Source organism: Aegilops tauschii, chromosome 5 (genome assembly GCF_002575655.3).
Source record: "Aegilops tauschii subsp. strangulata cultivar AL8/78 chromosome 5, Aet v6.0, whole genome shotgun sequence".
Lineage (NCBI taxonomy): Eukaryota > Viridiplantae > Streptophyta > Magnoliopsida > Poales > Poaceae > Aegilops > Aegilops tauschii.
The window spans coordinates 131,283,101-131,302,900 of NC_053039.3; positions in this window are offsets into that span (position 1 = coordinate 131,283,101).

Sequence of the window (19,800 nt, forward strand, 5' to 3'; positions counted from 1 at the left end):
TTTTGAGTTTTATAGAAAAGGAATACCAAACGGAGTCCAATTGATGTGCCAATTTTTGATGATTTTTTATGGACCAAAAGAAGCCCCCGGAGTAAAATAGTTGGGCTAGAAGAGTCCCGAGCAATCCACGAGGGTGGAGGGAGAGCCCTACGCCCTTGGGCGCGCCCCCTGCCTCGTGAATGACTCGGAGACCCCCCTGACGTGAGAACGACGCCAAAAAATCCTATAAATATGAACCCCCCAAAAAGATACCTAGATCGGGAGTTCCGCCGTCGCAAGCTTCTGTAGCCACCAAAAACCAATCGGGGCCCTGTTCCGGCACCCTACCGGAGGGGGGATCCATCACCGGTGGCCATCTTCATCATCCCGGCGCTTTCCATGACGAGGAGGGCCACCCTCGGGGCTGATGGTATGTACCCGTAGCTATGTGTTTGATCTCTCTCTCTCGTGTTCTTGATTCGGCACGATCTTGATGTATCGCGAGCTTTGCTATTATAGTTGGATCTTATGATGTTTCTCCCCCTCTATCTCTTGTAATGGATTGAGTTTTCCCTTTGAAGTTATCTTATCGGATTGAGTCTTTAAGGATTTGAGAACACTTGATGTATGTCTTGCATGTGCTTATCTGTGGTGACAATGGGATATTCACGTGACCCACTTGATGTATGTTTTGGTGATCAACTTGCGAGTTCTGTGACCTTGTGAACTTATGCGTAGGGGTTGGCACACGTTTTCGTCTTGACTCTCCGGTAGAAACTTTGGGGCACTCTTCGAAGTTCTTTGTGTTGGTTGAGTAGATGAATATGAGATTGTGTGATGCATATCGTATAATTATACCCGCGGATACTTGTGGTGACATTGGAGTATCTAGGTGACATTAGGGTTTTGGTTGATTTGTGTCTTAAGGTGTTATTCTAGTATGAACTCTAGGATAGATCGAACGGAAAGAATAGCTTCGTGTTATTTTACTACGGACTCTTGAATAGATCGATCATAAAGGATAACTTTGAGGTGGTTTCGTACCCTACAATAATCTCTTCATTTGTTCTCCGCTATTAGTGACTTTGGAGTGACTCTTTGTGCATGTTGAGGGATAGTTATATGATCTAATTATGTTATCCTTGTTGAGAGAACTTGCACTAGTGAAAGTATGAACCCTAGGCCTTGTTTCGAAGCATTGCAATACCGTTTTCGCTCACTTTTATCATTAGTTACCTTGCTGTTTTTATATTTTCAGATTACAAAAACCTATATCTACCATCCATATTGCACTTGTATCACCATCTCTTCGCCGAACTAGTGCACCTATACAGTTTACCATTGTATTGGGTGTGTTGGGGACACAAGAGACTCTTTGCTATTTGATTGCAGGATTGTTTGAGAGAGACCATCTTCATCCTACGCCTCCCACGGATTGATAAAACCTTAGGTCATCCACTTAAGGGAAATTTGCTACTGTCCTACAAACCTCTGCACTTGGAGGCCCAACAACGTCTACAACAAGAAGGTTGTGTAGTAGACATCAAGCTCTTTTCTGGCGCCGTTGCCGGGGAGGCTAGGTAAGCGGCACTAACACCCCATCAACTAAGCTCTTTTCTGGCACCGTTGCCGGGGAGGTGAGTGCTTGAAGGTATATCTTTAGATATTGCAATCGAATCTTTTAGTTTCTTGTTTTATCACTAGTTTAGTTTATAAAAGAAAACTACAAAAAATGGAATTGAGGGCGCCTCATATGCTTCATCATTTTAATATCTTTCATGAAAATGATGGAAAGGAATATTGTGCTCATGTGTTAGAAGAAGAATGCACTAAAATGTTTGGCACTAAATATTTGAATGATGAGCATGATTGCAATGATGTTAGTATGAATTCCTTGAATATCCATGATGCTAATGATATGCAAAGCCACAAGCTTGGGGATGCTATGTTTGACGAAGATGGTATTTTTTGTCCCCCAAGTTTTGATGAGCAAATTTATTACGATGATAGCATGCCTCCTATTTATGATGATTATATTGATGAAAGTGGGTTTGGAAGAGTTTCAACTTTAGTAAGTAATGATCCCACTATTTTGGAGGGTGTTGAATCTTATTGTGATAATTATGAAAGTGGATTTGGAGAGGTCATGACTTTATTTAGTGATGAATCCACTATTTCGGAAGAGGTTCCAATTGATTATGAGAACAAAGTTGATATCTATGATGATTATTGTGATGACATGTATGCTATAACGAATAATGATAACCATGAAACTTGTCATCTTGATTTTAATTTTCAATTGGATTATGCCTCACATGATAGTTATTTCTTTGAGTTTGCTCCCACTACTATTCATGAGAAGAAATTTGTTTATGTGCAGAGTAATAAAAATTCTATGCTTGTAGATCATGAAAAAGAATGCTTTATGTGATGGTTATATTGTTGAATTCATTCATGATGCTACTGAAAATTATTATGAGGGAGGAATACATGCTTGTAGGAATTGCAATAATATCAAGTTTCCTCTCTATGTGTTAAAAGTTTTGAAGTTATGCTTGTTTTGTCTTCCTATGCTAGTTGATTCTTGCTCCCATAAATTGTTTGCTCACAAAATACCTATGCATAGGGAGTGGGTTAGGCTTAAATTTATTAGTCATATTCTTCATGATGCTCTCTTTATGTTTCAATTCGTATCTTTTATGTGAGCATCATTGAAATCGCCATGCCTAGCTAAAAAGGCATTAAAGAAAAGCGCTTGTTGGGAGACAACCCAATATTTACCCCTACTGTTTTTGTGTGTCCACATGATTACTACTGTAGTAATCATGTTTTATAGCTTTTGTTTCAATAAAGTGCCAAGTAGAACCTTTGGGAAGACTTGGGTGAAAGTTAATGTGATCTTGCTGTAAAAAACAGAAACTTTGCGCTCACGAGATTAGCTGTCATTTTTATAGAAGAGTGATTTTAAGTTGATTCTTTTTGCAAAAGATTAATAGACAAATTTCTCATGTCCACCAATTTATTTCAGAATTTTTGAAGTTCCATAAGTATTCGAACAAATCAGATTGCTACAGACTGTTCTGTTTTTGACAGATTCTGTTTTCTATGTGTTGTTTGCTTATTTTGAATCTATGAGTAGTATCGGAGGGTATGAACCATAGAGAAGTTGGAATACAGTAGATATTACACCAATATGAATTTAGAATGAGTTCACAACAGTACCTAAGTGGTGGTTTTATTTTCTTATACTAACGGAGCTTACGAGTTTTCTGTTGAGTTTTGTGTTGTGAAGTTTTCAAGTTTTGGGTAAAGATTCGATGGACTATGGAATAAGGAGTGGCAAGAGCCTAAGCTTGGGGATGCCCAAGGCTACCCAAGGTAATATTCAAGGACAACCAAGAGCCTAAGCTTGGGGATGCCCCGGAAGGCATCCCCTCTTTCGTCTTTGTTCATCGGTAACTTTACTTGGAGCTATATTTTATTCACCACATGAGCGTCATTTTATTTTATTTTGTTTTGCTTGCTGTTTGAATAAAATACCAAGATCTGAAATTCTTAAATGTTAGAGAGTCTTCACATAGTTGCATAATTATTTGACTACTCATTGATCTTCACTTATATCTTTTTAGAGCACGGCGGTGGTTTTATTTTGAAGAAATAGATGAACTCTCATGCTTCACTTATATTATTTTGAGAGTCTTAAACAGCATGTTAATTTGCTTAGGTTATTAATTTAGTCCTAATATGATAGGCATCCAAGAGGGATATAATAAAAACTTTCATATAAAGTGCATTGAATACTATGAGAAGTTTGATTCCTTATGATTGTTTTGAGATATGAAGATGGTGATATTAGAGTCATGCTAGTGAGTAGTTGTGAATTTGAGAAATACTTGTGTTAAGGTTTGTGAGTCCCGTAGCATGCACGTATGGTGAACCGTTATGTAACGAAGTTGGAGCATGAGATATATTTTTTTATTGTCTTCCTTATGAGTGGCGGTCGGGGACGAGCGATGGTCTTTTCCTACCAATCTATCCCCCTAGGAGCATGCGTGTAGTACTTTGTTTCGATGACTAAGAGATTTTTGCAATAAGTATGTGAGTTCTTTATGACTAATGTTGAGTCCATGGATTATACGCACTCTCACCTTTCCGCCATTGCTAGCCTCTCTAGTACCGCGCAACTTTCGCCGGTACCATAAACCCACCACATATCCTTCCTCAAAACAGCAACCATACCTACCTATCATGGCATTTCCATAGCCATTCCGAGATATATTGTCATGCAACTTTCCACTGTTTCCGTTTATTATGACACGTTCCATCATTGTTATATTGCTTTGCATGATCATGTAGTTGATATCGTATTTGTGGCAAACCCACCGTTCATAATTCTTTCATACATGTCACTCATGAGTCATTGCACATCTCGGTACACCGCCGGAGGCATTCATATAGAGTCATATTTTGTTCTAGGTATCGAGTTGTAATCCTTGAGGTGTAAATAAATAGAAGTGTGATGATTATCATTATTAGAGCATTGTCCCGTGTGAGGAAATAAAAAAGAGGCCAAGGAAATAAAAAAGAGAGGCCAAAGAAGCCAATCAAAAAAAGAGGAAAAAAACAAAAAAAAGAGAAAAAGAGAGAAGGGACAATGCTACTATCATTTTTCCACACTTGTGCTTCAAAGTAGCACCATGATCTTCATGATAGAGAATCTCTTATTTTGTCACTTTCATATACTAGTGGGAATTTTTGTAATAGAACTTGGCTTGTATATTCCAATAATGGGCTTCCTCAAAATGCCCTAGGTCTTCGTGAGCAAGCAAGTTGGATGCACACCCACTTAGTTTCTTTTGTTGAGCTTTCATACATTTATAACTCTAGTGCATCCGTTGCATAGCAATCCCTACTCACTCACATTGATATCTGTTGATGGGCATCTCCATAGCCCATTAATACGCCTAGTTGATGTGAGACCATCTTCCCCCTTTTTGTCTTCTCCACAACCACCACTCTATTCCACCTATAGTGCTATGTCCATGGCTCACGCTCATGTATTGCGTGAAAGTTGAAAAAGGTTGAGAATACTAAAGTATGAAACAATTGCTTGGCTTGTCATCGGGGTTGTGCATGATTTGAATATTTTGTGTGATGAAGATGAGCATAGCCAGACTATATGATTTTGTAGGGATAAGCTTTCTTTGGCCATGTTATTTTGAGAAGACATAATTGCCTTGTTAGTATGCTTGAAGTATTATTATTTTTATGTCAATATTAAACTTTTGTTTTGAATCTTATGGATCTGAATATTCTTGCCACAATAAAGAGAATTACATGGATAAATATGTTAGGTAGCATTCCACATCAAAAATTCTGTTTTTATCATTTACCTACTCAAGGACGAGCGAGAATTAAGATTGGGGATGCTTGATACGTCTCCAACATATCTATAATTTTTTATTGTTCCATGCTATTATATTATCCATCTAGGATGTTTTATATGTGTTTATATGCTATTTTATATGATTTTTGGGACTAACCTATTAACCTAGAGCCTAGTGCCAGTTTCTATTTTTTTCCTTGTTTTTGAGTTTTACAGAAAAGGAATACCAAACGGAGTCCAATTGACGTGCCAATTTTTGATGATTTTTTATGGACCAAAAGAAGCCCCCGGAGTAAAATAGTTGGGCCAGAAGAGTCCTGAGCCATCCACGAGGGTGGAGGGCGAGCCCTAACCCCCTGAGCGCGCCCCCTGCCTCGTGGATGACTCGGAGACCCCCCCCCCCTGACGTGAGACCGACGCCAAAAATTCCTATAAATACAGAAACCCCCGAAAAGAAACCTAGATCGGGAGTTCCGCCGCCGCAAGCTTCTGTAGCTACCAAAAACCAATCGGGACCCTGTTTCGGCACCCTGCCGGATGGGGGATCCATCACCGGTGGCCATCTTCATCATCCCGGCACTCTCCTTGACGAGGAGGGAGTAGTCCACCCTCGGGGCTGAGGGTATGTACCAGTAGCTATGTGTTTGATCTTTCTCTCTCTCTCTCGTGTTCTTGATTCGGCACGATCTTGATGTATCACGAGCTTTGCTATTATAGTTGGATCTTATGATGTTTCTCCCCCTCTATCTCTTGTAATGGATTGAGTTTTCCCTTTGAAGTTATCTTATCGGATTGAGTCTTTAAGGATTTTAAAACACTTGATGTATGTCTTGCATGTGCTTAACTGTGGTGACAATGGGATATTCACGTGATCCACCTGATGTATGTTTTGGTGATCAACTTGCGAGTTTTGTGACATTGTGAACTTATGCATAGGGGTTGGCACACCTTTTCATCTTGACTCTCCGGTAGAAACTTTGGGGCACTCTTTGAAGTTCTTTGTGTTGGTTGAATAGATGAATCTGAGATTGTGTGATGCATATCATATAATCATACCCGCGAATACTTGTGGTGACATTGGATTATCTAGGTGACATTAGGGTTTTGGTTGATTTGTGTCTTAAGGTGTTATTCTAGTACGAACTCTAGGATAGATCGAACGGAAAGAATAGCTTCGTGTTATTTTACTACGGACTCTTGAATAGATCGATTAGAAAGGATAACTTTGAGGTGGTTTCGTACCCTACAATAATCTCTTCATTTGTTCTCCGCTATTAGTGACTTTGGAGTGACTCTTTATTGCATGTTGATGGATAGTTATATGATCTAATTATGTTATCCTTGTTGAGAGAACTTGCACTAGTGAAAGTATGAACCCTAGGCCTTGTTTCGAAGCATTGCAATACCGTTTTCGCTCACTTTTATCATTAGTTACATTGCTGTTTTTATATTTTCAGATTACAAAAACCTATATCTACCATCCATATTGCACTTGTATCACCATCTCTTCGCCAAACTAGTGCACCTATACAATTTACCATTGTATTGGGTATGTTGGGGACACAAGAGTGCTATTTGGTTGCAGGGTTGTTTGAGAGAGACCATCTTCATCCTACGCCTCCCACGGATTGATAAACCTTAGGTTATCCACTTGAGGGAAATTTGCTACTGTCCTACAAACCTCTGCACTTGGAGGCCCAACAACGTCTACAAGAAGAAGGTTGTGTAGTACACATTAGAGGCCAGGCATCACGCTATCCTGGCGAAGATGGCGACAGTTCTTCAGGAGCCACCCGAGCCCCCAGAGCCTCCTGAGGCTTAGGGCCCTGGCGGCTCGTGAGCAGCAACTTCTCCAGCAGGCATCTTCAGCTACTCCAACACCACTCCAGCTACGGTATCAGGTGACTCCTTCCAATTCATTCAGTTAGGGGCGCCCTTCGGGCAGCATTGTGCCCAAGTCGCATGGGCCTGTCCCTGCGGCGTGTATCCTTTTGCATCTTTAGCTTACTCTGTTGGGAGCGCCTCTCGGGCTGCATCATCCCCAGGCCGCTCGGGTCCGTCCCAGTGGCATGTATCGTTCTTGCATCTATCTGAGCTAACCTGCCTCATTGCTTGAGTCATTTCATGATTATCACCTGCTTACCTGTTACCCCTCGCGGCCACCCGCGTTGCTGATCGGCCTCCTGCTCATCCCGCAATGGGGGCTACACATGCTGGCACGACGCTTGTGCTCGGGCCCGCCCCTGCAACACTGACAAACCTGAGCGGTCAACCTCTGGCTCGCGGCACGCCCCGCGCACGTCATCTCACCAGGCCCTCAGTGCCTTCATCTTCTTGCGAAACAACCAGCGACAGACCAGCAAACATGGTTGCAATCTGTATTCCTCCCTCGCGCTAACCTTCAGGGATCTCCGGAGGCTGGCAATGGGCGGCACCGCAGGCTCCTTCTTTTTTCATGCAATCCGCTTGCGCGTTAAAGGGGGCTCCTAAGCATCGCATCTCAGGAGCTTCTACTGACTCTCCAGCCCTCACCCTCTGGCCTTGACCATGGCATCACGACCTGGCATACCAGCGGCGGCTGAGCTCGCTCGAGGGTCGGGACCCAAGGATGTAGAGCACCTAGGAGAGCGTGAAAAAGGGAGGGAGGCCAGCGTGAGCCTAACCCAGTCGTCCCACAACCGCTAGCGCACGAATCGGGCGCTGCACACGGAGACCGCCTCAGGCTCAATAAGATAAGTCGCGCATTCAAGTCAGGCCGGCACGAGACTTAGGATTTCTAGCTCCTGCAGCCTTGCTCAAGCAACGCCGCCTTCCTTTTCCACCTTTAGGAAGCTGCTTGCCTACCAAGGGGGACCTCTTGAGCATCGCGTCTCAGGAGCTCTTACCGGACCCTGGGCCGCTCACCTCCTGGCCTTGACCACGGCATAGCGACTTGGCATACCAGCGACGGCTGAAGCCTACCAGGGGACTGGGACCTGTCGGCGTAGAGCGCTAAGCTGCCGCGAGGGCGAAAAGGGAGAACAATGCTGAAGCAATACATGCGGTCGCGAATTTCATAATAGGAATAACATTTGATGCAAAAGCACTACAAATCCTTTACACACCCCCCATGGGGTTCACCTCGATTCCTCGCAGGGAACAAAAGAAGAAGGTTTCCAGGAGCCATATCTACAGGCGTCACCACCGACGCCGTCATCAACAGTGGGCCACGGGAGGCCGACGCCAACCCCATCCAGATCAACGGCGGCGACGGGCGGACGCCGCTGCCGTGCTCCGGGCATGGTGAGAGCTCGGGGGCACGTAGCTGTCGTCGCTCATCTCTGGAGTCTTGTAGGGCTCGGGGGAGTCGCTGGACTCCCAAGCACCATCACTGCTGTTGGAGGAGCTGTCGGCAGGGCCAAGAGCGGGCCCAACACCAGCCGCCACTCCGCCCTGGCGACCCCCTCCAGGGCAGCACTCCAGACGGAGGCCCTCCCCATCGAAGACCTTGAAGGACATCGTGGAGATGCCATTGTCCTCAAAGTGGATGGTAAGGGCCCCCTCCGCGCGGCAAGCGCGGGCGACCTCACCCCATCCGCGGGTCATGAAGATCTTGCCCGGGGAGACGACCTCAACCTCTGCTCCCGTCGCCGGGGTACCACACTCGGCGTGCCGCAGCCACAGCTCAAGTGGCCCCCTCGGCGGTATCTCTTCAGCAAAGAACTGCGGGAACCGGATCCACGTCCGCGGGGCTATTGCCGCCCACGCCACGAATTCGCGCGAGGAGCCCTCGGCGTGAGTTCGTGGGCTAGCGGTGCGGGCCACCACAGCGCGGCCACCGCGGCCGTGTCGTGAGTGGTGCTGGTCGCTGCCTCCTCCTCCGGAGCCTTCTGCCTGGGCATACAGGGGCAGTGGATAGCCGGGGGGAGGCCGCTCGTACCAAGGCCGCGTCACCTCCAGCCTCGCGACGGCGTCGCAGGGGCGAGCCAACCTCTTCTTCGAAGGAAGTGGTCCTTGCTCCTCGCGGGGGGTCTTCCCCTTCTCCGTGGCCGAGAACCTCCTTATCGGCGCCATGAGTGTCGCTGCAAGGTGGTGGAGCAAAGAGGAAGAAGAAACAGGCGGAATGGAAGAAGAGATGAGCAAGGGGGCTCCGCCCCTCTCCTCATTTATAGCCAGAAGGAGGCCAACCGCCAGCCTCCACGATCGCAGGTAATGATGGTTTCTCTTCTGCATGCAGCAGGGACTCGTCAAGTCAGACGGTTGCCGAGCAGTGTGGGGATGCGGAGACGCCCACGTCCGGTCAATAGCCATGCGGCAATCAAGGCCGCAGGCTGATGGGGTCCGCGGCGCTCCGCACTTACCATTTGGCTTCGCCTCGAAGCCAAGTCCGAGCGTGCCTTGGGCCCGGGGGCTACTGTCAGCGTCCTAGGAACGGGGGTACCCAGACTTGCCTGCCTGCGGCCTAGGGCGTGGCTCCACCAACAGCCTGTTATGGCCCACCTTCAGCAGCAACCATTCAGGACCCTCGCGAGGCGGACGACACCAAGACCTCCTCAGGGGCGGCCTCGCTAGGCTGGCTCCCGAGGAGCGGAGATATCTTTGCAAAGCGCACCTCGTGAGGTTCACGTGATGTGAGCCATGATGACCAAGGCTAGGCGGGTGCCAGCGGGCGCAGAGTACCAGTTTCCTCTTTGGTGCTAAAGGGGCAAGCGCAGGCGAGGAGTCCCGGGGCATCAGGCAAAGGTTTCCATATTGGTGCAACAAGACCAAGACCAGTAGGAGGGAGGTCACTGCGGAGCCCACGGCTGCATCACCACCAGAGCCTTTGACAGGCGAAGACCACCTTTTGTCGGGATAGCTTGTACTAGTTGTCTCCCTTGAAAATTGGCCGTTGTGGGATCCCTTCCCGCCTGTCATTTGAGAAGAGGACCAGGGCCTCTATAAATAGGACTGACCACCACCATAGTCAGGATCGGCTGATCTTAGATTGGATCCACTCCGCCAAGGCCATCTCACCAGCTCATCGAGATCAAGAACACCTCCCCTCAGGAGGCTATTCATCCACTGTACAAGTTCATCCTTAGCCCACGAGGCAATCCACCACACCACACTGGAGTAGGGTATTACACCACAACGGTGGCCCGAACCAGTATAAACTCTCGTGTCTCTTGTTCCTTGGGTTCGGTGAGCTAGGCCTTGAGATCGTTGCGAGAGCAAGCTAGGGAGAGAGAGATCTTCGTGCACACCCCAGAGTTCGAACCTATAGGGTTTGCCGGAACCCGTAACCCGACAAACAGGACTTTGACTGGTCTCAGCCTCGTTCGAAGAAATCCAAGAAGGTCAAAGTTCCTCACTTGGTCGCCAGCTCATATTCCTCATCACGCAAGACGAATGAGGCTGAAGACTTGAACAACACCGCGGCAAGCCCTACTCCAACGGACGACCCCAACAATGTTGGCGCTCCTCCATCGACATCTTGGTGATATTCTTCAGGGGCGTTAGTCCTCATTTTTTGTCCCTATTGGTCATTCGATGACAAAGTAGGAGAAATTTGAGTTAGGCTTCAAGCGGGTCTCTATATATGGGCGTTTTTTTTGTTAAGTTGCAACTCTCGCTCTTCTGAAGTGTTTGTTGGATCGAGTTGTAAACTTAAGTCCTATGGTGGTCTGATACTTTTGCTCTGTTTTTCTACATGCTATTTCCTCAAGTATGTTAATGCACGCATGCTGAATTACATCAGTCACCATATTTCATCATGCATTTCAAATTCTTCATATCATATGTGTAAATGCGTGTATGAATTACAAGATATAGGGGGAGATCTCCATGACTCTACTCTACAATGTGCATTGGCTATTCAAAGCAAATTCCTCACATATGCACATCTTCAGGGGGAGTTCTTCTATATCTTGTAATCAAATTCCTCAACATCAGTATTTACACTTCATATGTTTATCCCCGTTGAAAACTTAACCTATATTATCATCAATCACCAAAAAGGGGGAGATTGTAAGTGCATCTAGTGCCCCTTAGTGATTTTGGTGTATTGAAGACTTATAGGTTAAGGGACTAATTAATGAGTTTGTGAGTGTACACAGGTCTATAAGTCTATGAGGAGTTTGATATTTATGATGAAAGTCGACCCCTAAAAATGAATGTCTTCAGCTAAAGACTTTGGTTTCGTGAAGACTTTGAAAGTGAAGAAATTGGTGTCACCGTGAAGACTTGATATTCATGCGAGGATTATGAAGCGTGAAGACTTTTGTTTTCATAGTTTCATTTTCTCTTTCTTGAGTCATAGGAAACACCGTACTGTTAAAGGGGGTCGAGGTAAAACTAAGGAAAAGTTTCCAAGTGATGCTCATCTCAAAATCCTACACCTACCCAATCCTTTCGAGTGAAGCCATTGGAAATCTCATACAGTTCGGTCAATTTCTTCAGTGACAGAGACGAAGATCTTCTGTTCTCTGAGGAATTTGTTCTGACTGAGGAGTCAGGAATTCGCCAGTGCAGATTGCCTACAAGTGAGGAACATGATAGCCCTAAGGAATTTGATACTCAAATATCCGACCGTTGTTGTGCTACGCGCCAGCTGTCCCAAAATATCTACCCACCTAACAGTCATATCATTGAAGGGCTGAGGGAGTCCTGGATTAGGGGGTCCTCGGACAGCCGAACTATATACTTTGGCCGGACTGTTGGACTATGAAGATACAAGATTGAAGACTTCGTCCCGTGTCCGGATGGGACTCTCCTTGGCGTGGACGGCAAGCTTGGCAATACGGATATGTAGATCTCCTCCCTTGTAACCGACTCTGTGTAACCCTAGCCCCCTCCAGTGTCTATATAAACCGGAGGGTTTAGTCCGTAGGACAACAACAATCATACCATAGGCTAGCTTCTAGGGTTTAGCCTCTATGATCTCGTGGTAGATCAACTCTTGTAATACTCATATCATCAAGATCATTCAAGCAGGAAGTAGGGTATTACCTCCATCGAGAGGGCCCGAACCTGGGTAAACATCGTGTCCCCCGCCTCCTATTACCATCCGCCTTAGACGCACAGTTCGGGACCCCCTACCCGAGATCCGCCGGTTTTGACACCGACATTGGTGCTTTCATTGAGAGTTCCACTGTGCCGTCGTCATAAGGCTGGATAGCTCGTCTCGTTGTAAAGGACAACATCACCTCTGGGGGAGCCTTGGCTATATGCCAAACTCTCCGACAAGGCGGTTTCGTCATGACCGCCCGTTCGGCTGCTGCGGCGATGATGACTTCTCGGGTCATCGAAAACAGCCTCCACGTCGGCTCGGAATTCACCGAGCAGTTGGATCCAATGGAGCTCTCTTCCTTGAACGAGCTCTTGGATCGCATCGCCGCCTTGGGAGTCGCTACGGACTATGATCAGATCGGGCTTAAACCCGACCAAAGGGAGATTAATTCCCCGCCGGTCACCCATCAGATAGCGGTGGTGGAGGAGCAACGGAGCGATTCTTCCTCTATCTTGAGGACAAACTATGTCCGGATTCCCGAGCTCTCCGAGCCGGATACCCGTCTACGGGAGGACATGGCCCAAGCCTTGAACCTAGAATCAGGCAGCAGGCCAGACCTATTTGGCAACATCCCGGAGCCCGAACTGCCAAGCTCGGAAACTCCTCCGCCTCTGGGTCTCAGATCGGGTCAGGGTTCGGACCTAAATCCACCCACCCACCCAGATATAAGTGATCTTTCCCACTTTAGACAAGAGCCCCAAGAGACAGTACACCACTATTGGGCTAGATTCCTCCTTGTAATGAGCAAGGTTAAGGACTGTCGCGAGGAAGACGCAATTTCATTCTTTTGCAAAAATTGCACGGACAGGGGAATCCTCAACGCCATAAGTTGCCGTGGCATAGCACACTTCGCGGACTTGGCGGCCATAGTACGGAAGTACTGTGCGATGGAAAGCGCCTGGAAAACCCGAACAAAATTTTGGGATCCTACAGCTCTCACAAAACCCCCCGTCCGAACTAAAAGGGTGTACTCTCGTAAGTCACCCGATCCAATTACAAAGAAACAAAAGCCCACTACAGGGCGTGGAACCGTATTGGAGGAATGGCTTAATGGGCCATGCAAATTTCACAGTACAGCGGATACCATGCCAACACACAGCCTTAGAGCATGTTGGGTACTTCGGCAGGTGGCCAAGAGCGGTGCGGATCTCCTCATCAACAATACCGCAGAGCACCATCCCGTGGAAAACAACAATACAGTATTGACAGTCTTCGAGACCTTCGCCTCAAATAATAGGCGTAAGCGAGCACTGCGTAGCCTTGCCGAAGTCTGCCACGTGGCAGCAATAAATCCATGGAGCGATACGGCTATCACCTTCAATGCCAGTGACGAACCTAAATTCCGAACAGCCCGAGCACCAGCTGCCTTGGTCCTTAGTCCAATTGTGGACGGCTTCCGGCTTACTAAAGTGCTCATGGACGGCGGCGGCGGATTAAACCTCATCTATGAGGAGACTCTTCGAAAAATGGAAATAGACAAAAGCCGCATTGAGCAAAGCAGCACGACCTTCAGAGGAATCATCCCTAGTCGGGAAGCACAATGTGCTGGGAAAATCACACTAGATGTGGTATTCGGCATGCCGGAGAATTATAGGTCCGAAGAAATCACATTCCAAGTGGCCCCGTTCAATAGCGGATACCACGCCCTTCTAGGGCGGGAGGCATTCACGATCTTCCAAGCTATACCCCATTACGGGTACATGAAACTCAAAATGCCCGGGCCCAATCGAATCATCACTCTATCTAGTGATCCGGACATAGCACTCCGCGCCGAAAATAAAACAGCCGCACTGGCCCTCGAGGCGTTATCCGAAGCCCTCGCGGCCGAAGAATTAACTGTGTTGCGCTCCACAGTGGACAGGGACGACGTGATACTCCACAAAAGATCCAAGTCCACCTCTTTTAAACCAGCGGATGAAATAGTCAAATTCCAAGTCCATCCAACAGACCCTACAAAAACAGCATCCATCGGGGTACAGTTAAACCCCACAGTAGACGCCGCGCTACGGGAGTTCTTGCGCGCGAATTGGGACATCTTCGCTTGGCATCCTTCAGACATGCCAGGAATTCCACGCAGGCTGGCCGAGCATAGCCTTAACATTCTAAAGGGATTCAAGTTGGTCAAGCAAACTCTTCGGCGCTTCTCTGAGCCTAAGCGACAAGCCATGGGAGAGGAGCTAGCCAACTTACGGAGGCCGGATTCATTCGAGAAATAAAACATCCGGACTGGCAAATAAAACTGCCGCCACAAACCCAATCTTGGCCGCGCCAAATGTCGGCGAACCAATGCTGTTCTATATAGCGGCAACACACCAAGTTGTAAGCGTAGTGCTCGTCGTCGAACGAGATACGGACGGACATAAGTTTCCGCTTCAAAAGCCGGTATACTATGTATCCACTGTCCTCACTCCATGCAAATCACGGTACCCACATTCTCTGAAGTACCACTCAACGACATAATAAACAACCGCGAGGTCACGGGCCGGATTGCTAAATGGGCTATTGAGCTCCTCCCATTCGACATAATAAATAAACCACGGCGAGCCATTAAGTCACAAGTACTGGCTGATTTCGTCGTCGAATGGACAGAAGCCGAACTCCCTAAAGAGTACGGCGCGTACTCCAATTGGATCATGCACTTTGACGGCTCTAAAATGCTGGCTGGTCTGGGGGCTGGCGTCGTCCTGACATCCCCCACCGGAGATACAGTCCAATACGTACTCCAAATACTATACACAGACTCCAACAACGCAGCAGAATATGAGGCCCTGTTACATGGTCTCCGGATGGCAGTCTCCATGGGCATTCAACGCCTGGAGGTGCGTGGGGACTCGAACCTTGCAATATCTCAAATAAATGGAGACTTCGATGCCAAGGATCCAAAAATGGGGCTTATCGCAACGCCGTCCTCAAAATGTCAGCTCGGTTCGAGGGGCTTGAATTCCACCATGTGGTCCGGGAAAACAATCAGGCGGCGGATATCCTCGCCCGCATCGGTGCTAAGCGCGACCCTGTCCCACCTAATATCTTCTTGGAAAGGCTATTTAAGCCATCCGTGGTATGGGAAGGAGAGACCGGTAACAATAGTCTGGACCCGGCCACAACACCAGACACCAAACACTCTGAAGTAATCGGAGGCTCCGCCACCGAAATAACACCTTCGGCCCATGTGATTATGGCTGTCATCGCCCCATGGACAGAACCCTTCTTGGCTTACCTAACTAGGCAGGAACTACTTGAGGACCCGAACGAGGCACGTTGCATTGTGCGACGGTCTAAAGCCTACAAGGTCCACGAGGGAGAGCTTTATAAGAAAAGCGCTACCGGAATCCTTCAAAGGTGCATCTCCGAAGAGGAAGGACGACAACTTTTGGCAGAAATTCATGCTGGACTTGGCGGCCACCACGCCGCAGCTCGGGCCCTTGTAAGCAAGGCCTTCCGTATAGGTTTTTATTGGCCGACAGCCCGGGTAGACGCACAGGACCTCGTTCAACGTTGCGTCGGTTGCCAGCTTTTCGCAAACCAAAGCCATATGCCACCTACCGCTCTCCAAACAATCCCCATCACTTGGCCCTTTGCGGTCTGGGGGCTTGATATGGTCGGACCCCTTAAAGGGGGAAGCCATAAGAAAAATACCTATTGGTCATGGTGGACAAATTCACCAAATGGATAGAAGCCAAACCAGTTAAAACGGCCGAATCCGGACCAGTGATAGACTTCATATCCGGGGTTGTACACCGTTATGGCGTTCCCCACAGCATCATCACCGATAACGGCTCGAACTTTACAGCCGACGAGGTAAAACTTTGGTGCAGCAACATGGGCATCAAGCTCGATTATGCTTCCGTCTATCACCCGCAAACTAACGGTCAAGTCGAGCGAGCAAATGGTCTTATCATGGCAGCATTAAACCCAGATTAGTGCGATCCTTGAAGGAATCCGATACGCACTGGGTAGAGGAGCTCGGCTCCGTACTATGGGGGCTGCAGACCACGCCGAATCGCACTACTGGATACACACCGTTTTTATGGTGTACGGCGCAGAGGCGGTACTGCCCTGCGACATAATTCATGACTCACCTAGAGTGCGCATGTATGAAGAGAAAGAAGCCGAGCTTGATCGGCAGGACAGTTTGGACGCCCTGGAGGAGGAGCGTGATGTGGCAAAAGCCCGTTCCGCATTCTATCAGCAACAGGCTCGAAGGTATCAAAGCAGAGAAGTACGGGCCAAAACTTATAACGTTGGCGAACTCGTTCTACGCCTACCGGAGAAGAAAAAGAACAAGCTCAAGCCCAAATGGGAAGGTCCCTTCGTTATTGACCAAGTTCTAGCCGGTGGAGCATACCGTCTGCGGGATGCATCGGACAATCGACTCGAGCCAAACCCATGGAACGCAGCCAGACTCCGAAGGTTCTACGCCTAGTGCCGGACTCTATGTTCGTCTCCTTACCTCTGTCAAATTTTTTTATATTCGTTATCTATCTTTTCTTTCTTCCCTTTTTTTCTTCAAGGCCTTAAAAGGCTAAAATGTGTCGTGGCTACACAATCTTGACGCGCTAGCCGCGCTCATGATACCTGGGGGCATCTTATACGGAAGCTTAATATAGCTACGTTCCAGGCTCTAGGCCCCACACATGTGTTACTTTTCACATGTACCTTTTTTCACCATTATATGCATCGATATGACTTAAGTTTTGGCCAAGCTGGGTTGCCTGGCTCTTGTGTTTATGCCCTACGTTCCCATTAATTCGGCTAGGGCATAAGGGGAGCACCTCTACGATTGTTACTGTCGGGTCAGCCGGATGTGTACCTCAGACTGGGTGAAGCCGAAAGCTAGCGTTCTTAAGGGAATATTCGGTCGGTGAACAAAAGATGATTTTTATCTATTATAATACATACCCCCAGATGTTTTTATCCTACGTCTCTTTTCGCAGTTCAAACATGCACATTGATGCATGCGTACCCAGGGAAAGGAACCCTTAACGGAACTATTCTCCCTGGAAGATGTTTCTTACTATCCATGTAATATAACATAGCTAGTTGGGTACTTGTCTGTTCAAGCACTTATGACCCCTACGCCTGGTTTCCATGCATACCCCAGTTTTTACATAACTGAGCGGGTATTCGGATACACTCCGGATTGTCGGGTCCGGAGGTCGAAGCGAAAAGGTCCGCCATGACAAATGATTTACAATCCGGCTAGGGACAATATATGTCACTTGAAGTACACAGTCACTTAGACTGACTAAGTTCTTCTTCTATACCATCCAACAGGCTGTCTAGCCTATAGTCCTGTTGGGAATACTTTGCGGCTAATTCTACCTGGTCATAAACCAAACTGACGGGGATCTCTTTCCCATCAGGCCCCACAGGTCCGACCTCGGCCATGTGGTTCAGGTCAGCCTTGGTATATCGCGTCTTCACCATGGCCCAGGCTTCCCTTGCACCTTGTCAGCAGGCTGATATCTTCCATAATCGGAAGCGCCGCCGCGCTCCCTTGAGCTTTTCTACAAGCTCTCTCATGCCTCCTGGCAGGGAGGCGGACGGCCACAAGGCTTGGGCAATGCCCTGCATCACCTGCCGCACTTGTTCGTGCAGTTGTGAGAGCTCTGGCAGAAGATCGCCTGTAGACCCGGGCATCTCCTCCGCGGGACGACCCGTCAGCATACCTACAGATATAACTCTATCAGCCGGTTTCTTCGCCGAACTCTTCAAAAGTTCATTCAAGCACTTACTAAAAATGCCGCGTCGAAGCCTCTTATTCTCTTTTACGGAGTCAGCAAGCTGGGCTCGAACATCTTTCAGTTCAACGCCCAACCGGGTATTGGCGTCTTGGAGATCATTTTTTTCGCCTAACCCGTGTAAGCACGCGCTCGCCAACCTTTAGTTGTCGGTTAGCATGTTGCTCATCCCCTCGCACGACCTCCGGATTCACTCCGGAGTGATCTGCAGAATCTATTGTTAGATTTGCACGCATGCCGCATACTACCTGGTACATGACATTCTTTGCAATGAAAACAAGTGTTACCAGATGGGGCCATCTTGGACTCCTTCACCGCGGCAACTGCGGCCTGAAGCTGGGCTTTGCACTCCTCCAGCTCTTGAGACAACTGGGTATTCTTCTCCGTAAGAACCTATGCAAACAATGATCCTTAAATCAGTTGTGCCAACTGTTTCAAGTCTCAGGGGCTACTGATATACATAATTATTAGATTTTCTTACCCGTATATCCTTTACATACTGGTCCGTGGCTCTGGCAAGACCATTTTGAGCAGCTCGGATGTACGCGTCTCCTGAGTTGAAGGCATCAAACGCCTCTTGGGAGAAACAAGCGTTGCGTAGTACAGCCCGGCGACGCCTGTGATTCATGGCGCTCTCCACTTCGGAATTTGTAGCGGATAGCCTATCTGCATCCTCTGTAGGAGGAACATCCGGTGTTGGCCCCATGTTAGCGTCCGCCTCTAAGTCCGGCTCTGGAGCCCGACTGGCAGAGGCGTGGCCGGCAACCTCTCCGGATATAGTCTGGCGAGCGTTTTTCCTACTAGGAAACATGGGCGTTATTATATTTTAAAAGACGACAACCACGGAGCGGGGTTCTTTTTCATACCTCTGCGACGGCGTCTCAGTCCTGACCGCCTTCCTTTTAAGCCTACCCGGCTTCAGTGCCCCTTGTTGGTGAGTCACTGCGGGTTCGGCATGGCATCCCGAGGGCCTTCCCTGTAAGACACCATATGTGTGCGGTAGGTGAAGTGCGGGAAAAGGGATCCTTCTTGGAAGGTAGGACTCCGGTTTTACTTACATGCGATGCAGGGAGTAGTCCCGGATAATCAGCTATGATGGCCACCATGGCACCGTCGCAGCTTAATTGATAGAACTTCCTGTCAATAAGCTCCACAAATGTGTCCGGATCTTCTTCGAGTCCGGGGTCGAGGGCCCGGTCAGGGTCCTCCGGTTGTGGAGGCGGGCTGTGGACCTCCCTTACAGCTTTTCGCAGTTCCTGCTATGAAATGGCAAGGTAAATACTTATGACGAAGAATGCGGGAAGGTTTGGAGTAAAAAGTAGCAGCTCACTCAGCTTGGGGGTTGTACATGGAGAATCCATCCCATGGCTTAATGCGGATGAACTCCTCTTCCTCTCCTTTGTACAAATCGGACATAATTTTTGCTAGAGCAGCGACTGAGTCTGGTCCCTTACGACTGCAGCAGGTGGCATCGTCTTCTCCATTGAAGTACCACATGGGTTGCCCCCGATATTGAAGTGGCTGCACCCCCTGCATTATACATATTGACATGACCTCAATTACTGTCAATCCTGACTGGGCCAGCGTCTGTATCCGACCCATCAGGTAAAGGACTTCCCCGTTGTCTTCCTCCTGGGGGCTCCGAGGGCACCAGCTGCGGCGTT